Here is an 8,931-nt window from a genome sequence, read left to right on the forward strand (position 1 = left end):
TCGGTCTGTTCAGATTTATCTAAGCACTGTGTCCTCCTCCCTTTCACTGTTTGCTTCAGTTGGCTCTGCGCTGCCCAGCGGATTTCAAAGTGAAACTTACTGTGTTCATGAATTTCTCTTTGTAGCGGAGATGGTGGTAGAATAAAACAGCATATGCGAACAGGGAAGGGCTCCCATTAAAAAAAAGTTTTACAAATCCAGACTATAAATAGACAAACACAATGCTTATGGGACATATTTATCTGAATAAGAGTTTAATTACATAGGAAATCATGAAATATTTCTCACTCTGCACCAGCACAATATATGAATGGATTTACTACTGCAGTCTATTTGCAGTTCAGCATCAGAACAAAGATTTGAAGTGACCCTCTGCCATTTTATGACCAAAAAATACTGTAAATAAAGGGATTATTCTCTAGGGATCTAAAAGTATCTTGAAAAGAAAAATTTGTGGGTGTATTCACATAAGAAAAATTACCCAAAGTTTAAAAACAAATCAAAATGGTCTTTAGCACCCAGTCCACCTGAAACTGTCAGCAGTCTTGGAGGCTCTAGTTACTGATTTGGGGGCAATGAAAAGCTTGGCCTGCCAGGGAAATGAAGATCCGGAACTCCACCAGCTCTGCTTCAAATGCTTTTGAGAATGACTTTACTGCTTCAAACACTCTTGATTCTCACAGTTCTCTGGCTCTCATTCATCTATGTGCCAGTGCTAAGCCCAGTCCACAGAGTGAGTGTGGAGGCAATGCAATTGCCAGAGGACAAAAAATTATCTGCTTAAATCTTTGCAGGCTCCAGCCCCAAGTATAAAAAGGAAAAGAACAGAAGGGCCAAGAGACAAAGCGCAAGGGGCACCCAGAAGATGGTGACATTTGGGGGAAAGAAAGAACATTCGTGCAAAGAGTAAATAAAAGTCAAAACAAGGAGAGAGGCCAGATCCTCAGCTGGTGTAAATAGGCATAGCTCCCTTCTCCAGAATTCACTGCCCATCTACCAGCTGAGCCCCTGGGCCCTGTCAAAATCACTTCTCAAGAAAATGTATCTTTGAAACTAATGTAAGCCCTCGAAATAAGAATCTGGATTTGTCTAGCTCATACTCCCCTCTCTTCTTGAGCCTGCACTTCCTTGATGAACTGTCTGTGTGACTGCCCTTTGGCTTTCTCCAAATTCTAAAGTTAGCTGCCTCTTCCTTTGCAGTGAGAGACTGCCGCTGTGCTCCATTGTACATCAACTTTTCTAATTACTGGTTCTGGTGTGTTTGAACAGTAGCAATTTGTTACGTGGGCTCTGGCAGCCTCCCACAGAATGTGATAAAGGGAGGAAGGAGTGAGGTCTAAGCAGATGCTTATCAAAAACCTAGTGACGGTGCCACCATTGAGAATCAGCATGAAATGTATAATTATCCTGTCTTGGGGAATGTTTTACTTTAGTTATGGGGCTGTATGGACTCCTTTCTCTGAAAATGCATGTGAACAGCAGTTGTAATGTTCCTTCTCACGACAGGATCTCATTAACTCATTGTGCTGGAGGTCAGACTAGATGATCATAATGGTCCCTTCTGACCTTAAAGTCTATGAACCACTGTTAAGCCTCTGTGAGGTTTGTGGACAAAAGGCTAAAACACCAGAAGAATCACACGAGAAAACTGTGGCTGCCAAAAAGGTAGGCTCTTCTGACAAAATCTAAGCTCCTGTATGAAGTTTAATCAAATGGCTCAGGGTAAACTGTTCTACCTTTGCCCTGGTGTTGCAGCCTGGCTAGATAAACTGCTGCAGGAGCAGCAGCAAAGGTGAGAACTAGAATTATCTAGTTACCCAGCTTCATCTACTGCCATCCATCACTGTCCATCCCACCCAGCTCTATTCATTTAGGGCAAAAATTTCAAAGCTGCGTACCTAAAACAAGGCTCCTAGGCCAACATTTTCAGAGGTGGCTACTGATGCTGGGTGCCCAACCTGAAACACCTCAAAAGATCCTGATTTGCAGAGGGTGGGTCCATAGCACTCTCTCTGGGAAGCTGGGTGCCTATAACTGTAGCATCCAAAAACACTAGATACTTTTCGAAAAATGTGCCCTAAATCCATATTTAAGTCTCCTGTAGCCCTTTTATTTTGCACTTGCATAAAGTTAAACACGGGTGTTTTGGGGTTTGTAAGATCAGGGCCTGAGGAACCTCAACCAAGGACCTAGTTCCCTTGGAAGTTAATCTCAGCCGTGTGGGGTCAGCACCCTTGAAAAAGTCTTGAGACGGTCAAGTTTAAAAATCTTGGCCGCGGTGTATGCATTTATAGTGATTTATAACTAACCCCGGAAAAGATACACTTTGGAAAATTACAACTGTCTGTCTTTAAAACAAACAAACCAGCTTCCCCAAAACCCGCAAACCGGGATCACGGCTAAGGAGCCGACCCGAACACTGCCCTGCACGCTGTATCGGTCCTCGGGGAGGTCAGCGACAAATTCCCCACAACTCCCAGTGCTCCGGCAAACAACAGGCTCTTGCAAGGGGCTTTAACAGGACGTCCCCCATCTCCCCTCCCCTCAATCACAGCTTGGCGGGCAAGGCCGTTGCACGCGGGGCGGGGGGAATGGCTCACACTGGGTCAAGGCTCCTGGAGGGAGGGGGCTACGCGAGGGCCGGGCCCCAGCGCGCTAGGCCCGGCGGGCGGAAGCAGGAAGTCGCTGCAGCGTGCGGCGCCTTTGTAGCCGTGCGAGAGCGAGCGGAGCCGGCCGCTGTAAGTGCCCCCGCGCGCTAGTGTCTCCCCAGCCGCCGGCCGGCAGCAGGGACGGGCTCGGGCCGGGCCCGGCAGGCGGCGCTGAGTGTCTCCGGCCCGGCACGGGAGCCCCGAGCGCTGCGAGCGGGACAGCCCCGCTGGGCGCCCGTGGCGATGGCTCCGGACCCCCCCGGGGGTCGCGCTGCAGCTAATCCCTGGGCCTCCCGCTCCGCGCAGCCCTGCGGGCGGCTGAGCAGCTGCACAAAGGCCTCGCCTCTGCCCCAGGCCAGGCGGGATCTAGGTGGGGGGAGGCTGCCCCGGAGATGGACCCCGATGGGGGTGAAAGGGTGGCCCCACCTCTGCGCAGGGATTTATTTCTGGCCTAGCACGTGCTGGACTGGCGGGCGCTGGTATTTTACCCGGTGGCGAGCAGCGGCCCCTTCGCTGTATGAGCCAGGAGCCCACCGGCTGCCTCGGGGAGCACCGGACCGCGCCAGCTCGGCTGTGGTGGAACAGGAACGTCTGGCCTTGGGTGGTAGCCATGGGAGGGGACTGTTTCAGCCTGGCCCTCGCGGCTGCACATCGTTCAGTAGCGTGCTTGTAACTCCCTTTGTTGTGTTATAGCAGAGGTCAGGGCAATATTGCATAATGTGGTCCCCTGAAATGGTTAATCTGAAGGTGCAGATAATTCCTAAGGAGATGGGAAATCTACCTGGAGTGTGGCAGTTCTGTGTGCCGCTTTCATGGGGTCTTGTCTCTTTTTTGTACCTGCTCTTAGTTTCATAGTGACACACTGGCCTTGTCTTTGCTAGGGTTTTTTCGCTAGAATTTCCCATCATTGGAGCTGGACATAGTAAAGGTGGGTGCACTGGTGTAGCAGCTCAGACTCCTGGGGGCCTCCTGGACTGTGACTCCTGGAGAGACAAGCATGGAATCTCAGTGAAAAGTGTGAATCTGTGTTACTGTTTGAGACAGTCTGGCTTTAGGTTACAAAGGCGGACACTCTCTTGAGTTAGAGTTTGAATTAAGTTATGCACACAACCAGAAATGTGCGTGGGATTTTTTAAAATTTTGAAATAAGCAATTAAAGGACTCCGTGGGCTCCGCTTCATCACAAGTCTGATAATGCGAGTGTATGGCTATCTAGCATGCATAGGCGCATCTATATTCTAATATGTAGTTCTATTTGTGCTATTAAACGTGCATGTTTAAAGAATTGTTTGTTCCAGCCAAAGAGTGTAATTTTAATAAGTGCTTAAGTGACTTAGGTGCCTAATTCCTATTTTCAGATGTCAGTTGGGAACCTGAGTCTCATTGACTTTCAGTAAGACTTAGGCTGCTAAGTCTGAGAAAATGTTATCTTATGTCACAAGAGCATCTGTCTTAACTCTGCAGAGTTGGCGTGATCTTGTTCCAGGTGATGGCTTATCCGTAACAAAAATATGTAGGATTTATCAAGTACGGAGTGGGTTTAATTGTGGTGATAGTCTCAGCAACATGGAGATAAACTGATCATAGGAAACATTTTATGCCAATTTTAGTAGAAAATTAATAGTACAGTAAGGCGCATAGAGGATCATCCCAGTAATTATTGCCTTATCTTGGAACAGGGAAAAATAAACTTGGCCAGGATTTTTTTTTAACTTCTTTCTATCAGAGACCAACATAAAAAGTGTGTGTTTTCCTTAGGCATGACTGAAACTGGCCAGAAATAAAATGACCTTAAAGATGGTGGTGATGAGAAGCAGCCTTGAATCTTCTGCCGAGCAACTTCTGTCACCTGGGGAAGGCCCACAGGAAAATGTCAGATGCACAGCAACGCAGTAAAAATTCTGGGCCCTCCCCACTGATGTTGCAATGGAAATGCCATAAGGGGTCGCCCAGGGAATATCCTCTGTGCAGGTGCCCCTGTGCTGGTGCAGAGCCAGCACCATCAGCTTTGTGCTGCCTCCACAGCAACCCTGGGCAAAGAGATGTTCCAAGGCAGAAGTGAATTATGGACAGATTAGAGGAAGGAAGAGGCATGGATGGGGCCTGCACCCCAGCAATTCTGCATCTTGCAGTCTATCACCATAGAAGAAGAGTTTGAAAAAGAACCATGCTTTGTAAGTAAAATTAATTGTGCTTAAAGGTTTGGCCTTTTAACCGCAATAAAACTGCATTTAACTAGCCCTCAAGGCAGATGGTGAGTGCTGCTCAGTCTCTAGCACCCTCTTGTGTGGTAAAGGGGCTGTGTATGATTAAGTTTGCTGTATAGTAAGCCTTAGAATACCTTCTTATTTGTAACTGTCTGTCTTCATTGTATACGTTCATTCTAGGTTCATCAATTGCTGGGATCTGCTAGCATGACTTGTAGACACACTGGAGAAATCGCTTCCGTCACTTCAGTGCCTCTGCACTGCTTCCAACAGTGGCTTCACTGGGCCCCTTGCCAGCTAGCATAGAAGCTTCTCTGACCTCAGTGTTTTCTCAAATTGGAAAGGTAAGACTGCAGGAACCAATCATTCTTCATGTTGTCTATGGGGTTCTTGCTGTTGGGGGTGCATTGGCTTGAAAAGCACTCGTAGACCAAAGCTGTGTCAAGGGAAAGCTCAGACTGTCCGTGCAGCCATCACTGCACTATCTCAGGTATTACAGTTTACACTAAAACTAAGTTTTGTGTCTACACAGGTTTTTGTGAAACTCTTACACTATATGACTAGCTCCATTCCAGCTCCACTTGTGGTAGCAATGCAGTGCACTAGCATAAACTGGCCAGTGGTGTTTTCACCACCATAACCATGGCCATAACTCTTACGGCATGTGTTGGTGATACAGTGGGAGAAACACCTGAGCCCTGTGTACACTCTTTGTAGCACCACTGGAGCTACGCTAGTGTTAATGCAACTGTAAGAGGGCAAAAACTTCTGTATAGACAGGGCCTTGAAACCAGTGAAAATTATGTGGTCAGCTCTTAGTGGAATGCAGACTGTGGGTTAAAGCTGAATATTAAATAAGAGTTTGTTCCATTACTGTGGTGCCTTCTGCACATTTTCTGTCTGTTTTTATTATTCATCTCCACAGCATAATACTGTAATATGGTTATCGGTGCTAAACATTATTGATCAAGTGCCTAAAATAGGGTGAGTATAAAAATGCCTATGGGCTTCAAACCTATTAATCCTTTAATAGAAAAAAGGAGGGTTAAGCAACAGCTGCCAAGTGAGTTATGGCACTGGACTCTGATGGAGGAGAGCTGGATTCAATTCCTGAATCTCCTATGAGGAGTTTCTTACTGATGTTCACCTGGAGGACTAAGAAAGTAGAGCCCGTGAAGTCAAGTTGACTCTACTGATACTATCCTCCTAAATCAAACGGTAGAAGAACAGGACCTGTCTCTGAGATGGAGTCAGGACTTACTTAAGCTACCAACAATCACTGTTCACTTTATTTTGGAAATTCTTATGGCAGTTAAAGGGATGCTGTCAAGTTAAAAATCAAATATTGTAAGAAAATGTCCTTGTATGTGTCTGTAAGAACTAATTATCTTGTTAAAACGGAAGGAATTTTAAAATTCCATTTACCTTTCAACCCTTTCACTAATTGTGTTTTAAGCCTGTCACATCACATGTTGTTAAATTCACACTATTGGCCTTTTGTATTTTGTATAACCTGGATTTGTTTGCTTGTAGCATCCTAGAGCCCTTTATTCCAGACTCCTCTTCTAACTGGATGGTGATAGAAATGGGATGGAAAAAAAGATTGTGTTAACCAGTTGCAAACTGTATTGTTTCCTTAGTATCCCTTGCTTAGTGACTGTCTCTTGGACTTGTCAGCTCTGCAGCTGGTAGATTCATGCTGCATGTCCACAAAATGCAGTCTTTTAAAACAGTGTCATCTGATGCCCTCAAGTGGTGACACTGTGTACCGGTGCTTTGAATTAGCAGTGGACAATTGAGATGAAATAGCAACAGTTACTGTAGATTGACTGGTACTAAATATTTGATACCACTGGTGGAAAAAATACCTAGTGCCTTAGTGTGTTTGATCAGGGAGGAAGGAGACTCTTGCAGTTAAGGCACTGTTCTGAGATTCATGGGACCTGGATTCAATCCCCTGCTCTGCCATAGACTCCCTGTCTGATCCTGGGTAATTTATTTATCATTATTATTGTACAAAGGACCTCTGTGTATCTCGGTTTTCCCATCTACAAAATGGGGTTGGTCTTTCCTTACCATGGACGGTAGTTTGAGGGTAAATTTGTTAATGTGAGTGAAGTACTCACATATTACAATGATGAGGGGGTGCTATTTAAAAAAAAAAAAAATTGAGCCACTTTGGAGGATAGCCCAGTAGGAACCTCATCCGTTATTTTCAAATGCGGCTTTCAGTCTGAAGGGGAGCAGGCGCGCATTATCTTGTGTAAAGATGCACTGAACTTTCTCTTCTACAGAGAGCACGTGTGCAAAAACTCTGGCCTGATGTAACTTCCTACGGCTCGGTAGATCTTGTAATGGAAATGGTATCTTAAATACAGAGGGGTGTGTTTAAAGATTACTCATAGTGACAGCTGATTTAAAAAAAACTCAGGTTGCTTGTGCCTCTTCTGCTTTATAAATATTTAAGCAAGCTTTGGATTCCCTAGAAAGATGCCTGGACTACAGCCAGCCAGTAACGTTTTTATTAAGCAAAACTCAGCAAGCTCATTTCCTCTGTTTGTAACCTGGTAGCTAATTGTTGTGTATTTGTTCTTTTTTAGATGTTTCTGTGGCTGTCTTTGCCAGTCATGTGCCATCCCCTATAGCGAACACAGAATCCTATTGTTCTCAGCACCCAATTCAGTAGTAAAACACCAGGCTTGTTCCATCCGTCAGAGTCATAAAGCAAGCAACACGATGACCTAGGTACGGTATTTCCACAGGTCCCCATTGCCAGAGCAATCTGAGCCCCTCACAATGATGTATCCTCACTGTATCCTGGGGAGGTGGGGAAGTGCTATGGACTCTGATGACTGCTTACCAGCTGGATTATGTTCTGGACGAGGTTCTTGGTCACCGTGAACTAAAGAATACGCGGATGGGGCAAGAATATAGATATGGATGAAAGACTCTCTTTAGGATGTAACACTGTTAGTGGTGAGTGGCATCATTCGAGCCTATGTCAAGGAAAACACCTGTATCTAGATGGAAGCAAGCAGTCATTTAATAAGCCTATTTTGGGAAAAGTTCTTCCCCCTGTGCCTTAAGTGACATGGTTAATGCTGCTTCCTCAGAAGGTTACTCAGTCACCTTAATATTTCTCTTATGTCATCTTTTTGCTTTGTTTTTCTCCTTCCAGATTTTGATTAGTTTTTCCTTCAACATGGGGAAGATGTCTGATTCTAGAGGACTCTCTTTAATTTGGCAGATAGGAGAATAACAAGGTCCAGTAGCTGGAAGCTGAAGCTGAACAAATTCAAACTGGAAATGATGCCTATATTTTTAAGTAAGGGTAATTAGATATTGGAACAACTTACCAAGGGATGTGATGGAAACCCCATCTTTTGAAGTCTTTAAATCAAGATTTAAGGGACAGATTCTCAGCTGGTGTAAATTGTCATAGCTCTGATGTCAGTGGAGCTAAGACAGTTTGCACCAGCTAAGAATCTGGACCTTGACGTCTTTCTAAAATACGTGCTCTTGGCCAACTGCAAGTTATTTGACTCAGTGCCAGAATTAGTGGGTGAAACTGTCCAGCCTGTGTTATACAGGAAGTCAGATTAGATGATCACAGTGGTCTCTTCTGACTTTAGAATCTGTGGATTGTTGCTAGGATAAACTCTAAAAGGTGATGCTGTACCTTGATAGATTGGTATTGCCAGACATCTTCAGAGAGGAGCTAGCAGCAGTCATTGCTTTCATCTTAAATTGTCAGCACGCACCTGAATTGTTTCTCTTATTCCTGTAATGCTGGTATCTGGTTTTTCAAGGCCTGTGTTTATTCCTATGGAATGTGTATTTTGCAGACTTGGTTCATTCTTGGAGCATTCTTGGTATGTAAAGCTGTACCAGTTATTTTGTAACTTTAATACTAAATAAATGTGCCTTACTGCATTTAGCTAATTATTCTTGATTTAATGTAAATAGCTTTGTTGCACTTGGGAAGCAACCTAAAGCTGGAATCCTTCCAGACTTGACAGCTGGAATATAGCAAGCCTTCCAGTACCTTCGTGTGCCTGATATTATTCCTAAGTGAA

General features: G+C 44.9%; 1 long non-coding RNA gene and 1 other non-coding gene across 3 annotated transcripts; both read left to right on the forward strand.

Moving 5' to 3' along the window:
• Window positions 1-2,633: 2,633 nt before the first annotated feature.
• On the forward strand, window positions 2,634-8,800 carry LOC116830929 (uncharacterized). 2 transcript variants are annotated; one of them, XR_004375102.2, is made up of 4 exons: window positions 2,634-2,738; window positions 4,407-4,822; window positions 5,036-5,199; window positions 7,456-8,800. It is a non-coding gene; the product is annotated as an uncharacterized LOC116830929 (long non-coding RNA). The 2 variants fall into 2 exon arrangements; XR_004375101.2 differs by lacking the exon at window positions 2,634-2,738 and adding an exon at window positions 3,181-3,306.
• LOC116830949 (small Cajal body-specific RNA 15) lies at window positions 6,003-6,133 on the forward strand. Its single transcript, XR_004375106.1, has one exon.
• Window positions 8,801-8,931: the final 131 nt, after the last annotated feature.

This window comes from Chelonoidis abingdonii, chromosome 9 (genome assembly GCF_003597395.2).
Source record: "Chelonoidis abingdonii isolate Lonesome George chromosome 9, CheloAbing_2.0, whole genome shotgun sequence".
In the NCBI taxonomy this organism is placed as follows: domain Eukaryota; kingdom Metazoa; phylum Chordata; order Testudines; family Testudinidae; genus Chelonoidis; species Chelonoidis abingdonii.